The following is a 5574-nucleotide window of genomic DNA, read 5'->3' on the forward strand; positions in this document are numbered from 1 at the left end:
GCATCCTGAAAAAGTCAAAATGTCTCTCAAGTAGAGGTTGCATAAACATTGGGTCCTTGAGAGCTAGCCTAGTTATTGTTTATTTTTGGTGGGTGTCAAGGGTGAAGGGACATATTGAATTTCTGGTCCCAATTGTAGTCATAATTTGAGGACTATCTGTACTATTATGTGTGTTCTGTTTCCAAATAATAGGCATTGAGACGAGCAGGAGTAACAAACAATCTTGTCTTTATTCCATTCACAACAGAACCAAAACAAAATGGCGCGGATTGTTCTTATACCCCCTTGCAGGGACAGTAACAGCCAATCAATGCAAGGCATTTCTCCCGCCTTGCGCATGCGCACAATGCAGGAGACAGCCTGTCTGGTCCCGGGCATTCACGTGTCTGCCCGGGCCTCTCTGCAGCCTCCTGCACCTGCTGAATGACTCAGCAGGCCCAGGACATAACACCCCTCCCCTCTTATTTCAAAACATAATACTTTACTATTACACAGATAATACCTTATCAATCCTTTATCTCTCCCACAAGGATATTTACTATTATGCATGACTATAACTGAACACTTGTTCTTTTGAGCGTGTTCTGATTTCTAAGTAACTCTACGCCTGCCAACCTACTGCCAGGAGTCTTACATACTCCTGTAAGTGCTTGGGTGGACCTCTGGCTCGCCCTGACCTTCTTGGAGTGGTTGTGATGGCCTGGTCTGCCAGCTCGCCTGCTAGGCTAGGCAGGCCAGGACTTTGATGCCCTCTCAACTCAGGCGACCTCCCATGCTGCTGACTGGCTGGATCCTCTAAACCCAGACCAGAGTTCCTTGGTGGGGTGGAATTCCCCAAGTCCATTGGTGGGGTGGAATTCCCCAAGTCCACAATGGACCCCTCTTGGGAGCACTGTCCCGTGAGCCCAAGACCAGCAGATGGATTGGCCTGAAAAACCAATTGTGGGCAATGTCCCATTGACCCAGTGCCGGTGCCAGAATCAGGAGTGCCAGAGTCAGGAGCCGCCTCCATGGCAAGACCCCCTACAGGCGCCTGGGAAGTTCCGCTTTCGCGGAGAGACTGTGGTCCACAATCGTAATTGTGGTCCTCCTTCCCCCCGAGAGCAGAGCCAGGAGCGGAAGTGTGGCTGGGAAGCCTCCAGCGCAGTTGATCGATGTATCGCCGGATCACCCGACCATCGTCCAAGGCCACTTCGTATGAGAGCGGCCCATACCACTTGCATACCACTGCTGTCACCCAGAGATGTCCAGGACCATAGTTCCTTGCCCAGACCGGATCGCCCACCTGTACTCTCCTAGGTGCCCGCGGCTGTGACACCTGTGACGCCACCTGGTCTGGGTGCAACCTGTCCAGTTTAGTAATGAGCCTGCGACCCCAGCGGAGTTCAGCTGGGCTCTTTCCAGTGGCTGTGCACGGTGTGGTGCGGTGTGAGAAGAGAAAGTCAGCCAACCTGTGATGCCAGTTTCCATGAGTAATTCTCTTTAAAGCATCTTTGGTGGTGCGCACCATCTGCTCAGCCTGGCTGTTGGAAGCTGGATGAAATGGTGTAGACGTGGCATGATGGATCATGTTGGCCTGTAGAAAAGCCTGAAACTCAAAAGAAGTGAATTGGGGTCCGTTGTCAGAGACAAGGACATCTGGAAGTCCATGAGCGGCGAAGATCCCTCTCAACACCTGGATGGTCCTAGCAGTAGTAGTGGAGGAGACTGGAACGACCTCTAGCCACTTGGAATGGCTGTCCACAAGGAGAAGGAAGAATTGCCCCAGAAAGGGCCCAGCGTAGTCGATAGAAACCCTCGACCAAGGGGCTTGTGTCTCCTCCCACCTATGTACAGGGTCCTGAGGCATTTCAGGCCTGGACTGTTGGCATACAGTGCACCCGTGGACCTGGGCCTCGATCTCTTTATCGAGCCCAGGCCACCAAAGATGGCTGCGTGCAAGCGCCTTCATCCGGACTATTCCCGGATGTCCCTCATGCAGAGAGAGCAAGACTCTAGTCCTCAATGAGGCCAGGATGACTACCCTGCTACCCCATAGGACACACCCCTTGAAGGTGGATAGCTCGGACTTCCTCTTCCAGAAACTCTAGAACTCTGTGCCAGGACACGTGTCAGGCCATCCTGACAGCACCCATGTCAGCACGCGTGTAAGCGTGTGATCAGTGGCTGTTTCAGCAGCCACGTCCCTAGCATTGAGGGGAGACTCAGGTAATTCCCGAATGGACAGTATGTGGTGAGCTGGAGCAGGATCTGACTCTACTAGCTGTAGAGGTAATCTGCTGAGGCCATCAGCATGGCCCATTTCTCTGCCCGGTTTGTGAACCAGTGTGTAGTCATATGCTGACAGGAAAATTGAACCGCTGGGCCTATCTCTACCCAGACCCAGGCACTATGGTCGATGTGATTGCGTCCAGCCTAGAGGGAGAAGCATCCGAATGGCTGAACAATTTATATAATGAGCAAGCCCCCGAATTGGAGGACCCCCACCTCTTCCTCCTAAGGCTGAGAGAAAGATTTGAGGACCCATCCATTGGCCTCAAAGCAGGGGAACAAATCCACAAAATAAAACAAGCCGGTAGGCCTGCCCTGGAGTACATATGAGAGTTTCACAAGATAGCAGGTCGGATAGACAGGTGGCCTGAGCAATCCCTAATCCATCACTTCATTGAGCGATTAGACGATCACCTCTCTCAGGCCTGCATCTATTGAGCAGTACCTGATCAGCTGCAAGAATGGTACCAGACAGCGGTGAGGCTAGACGTTCAGCTCGCCCGCTATAAGAAGCCTCCCCCACCTGAATCCGAGCCGAAGCCAGAGCAACCCGAACGGCAATCACCCCCACGAAAACCTCCAACTACTGCGATAGCTGAAAGACCCAGGCCACCTGCAGGCCCGTCAATTAAGTGTTTCCGGTGCGGACAGGAGGGACATCGAGCAGCAACCTGTCCAGTCCCCTACCCCCAACAACAGAGCAGACCGGGACCAGCAGCGAGAAAAAAACCTGCCCAGTGGCTAACGAGAGAGAAATCCAACCGGATCACGCAGGAACCTGTTGCCCAGGTCACATCCCCCACACAGGAAGATGCTGGGACTCCAGGTGGACCTGCCCCCGCTCTACCCTCCTTTTACAGCGATGACGAAGGAGAGAACGACCCAATGGTGAGTCGACACGTCCCGCCTTTTTCACTGCCTGCCAAACTTATAATCCCTAAGTCGGGGGCACAAATAGACTTAAACGTGGTAATCGATTCTGGATGCTCCCGGTGCGTCATTAGCCTGCCATTTGCCATGAAAATGGGCCTACAGGCGAAACAGCTCTCCAAACCCATGAGGTTTGAGCAAGCCGATGGCTCCCTGATGGGAGGGACTTTAGTCACGCAATTAACTGAACCCCTATGCCTAGAAATAGGTGAGCACTGGGAGTTTATTCGCTTCCTGGTGGCCCCAAAAATGACTGAGGCTGTGATTCTAGGATTAGCCTGGTTGGACAAATGGAAGCCATTTATCTGGAGGGAGAAAGGAATGAGAACTGCGAGACTACCTATAGGGCCTAAACCTCCCACTGATTCAACCGACATTGCAGGACACTTTAGGCCACCAAATGAGCGAGCGAACATGGCTGCCTCACCGCCACCAGGCGGGCCAATCATCCCCAGCGAGTTCCGAGACCTGGCAGAAGCATTCAGTGAGAAAGAATGCGATACCCTGCCCCCTCACAGACCCAATGATTGTTCAATCGAAACGTTGCTGGGAGCCAAACTCCCACGACCGAGAATGTATGCTATGTCCCCCCTCGAAATGGAGGAGATGCAACGATACATGAATAAAAACCTAGTGAGGGGGTTCATTGAATGAGCCAAGACTACCGTGGGAGCCCCTGTGTTGTTCAAAGAAAAAAAAGATGGGTCTCTTCGTCTCTGTGTAGACTATAAGGGTCTCAACACTGTGAGTGTGGAAAATAAATACCCCCTCCCCCTCCTAAAAGACTTATTAACCCACCTGGCTACGGTGAGCATCTTCACCAAATTAGACCTGAGAGAGGCATACTACCGGGTGAGAATAAAGGAGTGAGACAAGTGGAAAACTGCCTTCAACTGCCCCATGGGGAGCTATCAATTCAAAGTCATGCCATTTGGACTACAGGGGCCCCCAGCCGTATTCATGCAGTTGATTAATGAGGTCCTACATGATTACTTGTACAAAGGGGTTCTGGTGTATCTTGATGATATCCTGATATACAGCACGAATATGACTGATCACATAAAGCTGGTGAGAGAAGTGTTAAAGAAACTATTGAATGCCAAGCTTTATGCCAAATTGTCAAAATGTGAATTTCACCAGACCCGATTAGATTATCTTGGCTACAGAATTTCCAATGAGGGCGGAGAAATGGACCCAGCCAAAGTGAAAACCATAATTGAATGGCAGCCCCCAAAGACTCGCAAACAGCTCCAGAGCTTTTTAGGTTTTGCCAACTTCTATCATCAATTAATCCCCTCCTTTGCCGAGATTGCCCTACCCCTTACAGAACTACTCAAAACAGGCAAAGGAGGAGGGAAGCCATGACTGGGCCAACCACTAGCATGGACGATGAGCTGTCAAACAGCTTTTGAGAATTTAAAGAGACTATTTGCTGCTGAACCGGTCCTAAAGCACCCCTGCCCAGGGGAGCCCTTTGTAATTCAAGCTGACGCCAGTGACGTGGCAGTCGGAGCTGTATTACTGCAAAAGAACAAAAGTGGGATCCTGCAACCCTGCGCCTACACCTCCAAAAAATTCACTGAAAGCAAGAGGAGATGGGCAATCTGGGAGAAGGAGACCTTTGCAATTAGGTGGGGCCTGTTAAACTGGCGACACTATCTAGAGGGGAGCAAGGTGCCTTTTGAAGTATGGACAGATCACAAAAATCTAGAAGCACTGAAAACTCCTTGCAAACTGTCCCCAAAGCAAGTGCGGTGGGCACAGTACTTTAACCGTTTCAACTTCACTCTAAAATACAAAAACTGTATTTGCCTGAAGCCCTCCATCTCAAGGCTCTAAAACACAGCCATGACGTAAAACAGGCTGGACTCTTTGGATATCTAAAAACTCTACATCTCATTTGCCGGCAATTTTGGTGGCCGGGGCTAAAACAGGATGTGAAAAACTATGTCAAGAGTTGCGCTGTATGCGCCACCATGAAAAGAATTCCAGGGAAAAACCCCGGGTTGCTGCAGCCGGTGGCAGACCCTTCTCAACCATGGGAAGAAATAGCTATGGACTATGGCTCATTTCATCGCCTACAAAGGACTCCCATCTGCCCAATGACTGACTAAATTGTTCCTATCTACGGGCTGCATGGCGCCCCTAAGCGGATAATTTCGGACAGGGGGGTGCAGTTCACGGCGAGGTTTTGGAGGAACTTTCTCAAATTAATTGGATCTTCTCAAGGCCTATTGTCTGCTTTCCATCTGTCTACTAATGGGGCCGTGGAAGCCGCGAACAAGATGGTGGAGCAATATCTCAGATGTTATGTTTCATACCAGCAAACAAACTGGACCGACCTCCTCCCTTTCGCGGGGGTGGCTTACAATA

This window comes from Protobothrops mucrosquamatus, unplaced genomic scaffold, assembly GCF_001527695.2.
Source record: "Protobothrops mucrosquamatus isolate PMUCROS unplaced genomic scaffold, P.Mucros_1.0 scaffold4347, whole genome shotgun sequence".
NCBI classification, from domain to species: domain Eukaryota; kingdom Metazoa; phylum Chordata; class Lepidosauria; order Squamata; family Viperidae; genus Protobothrops; species Protobothrops mucrosquamatus.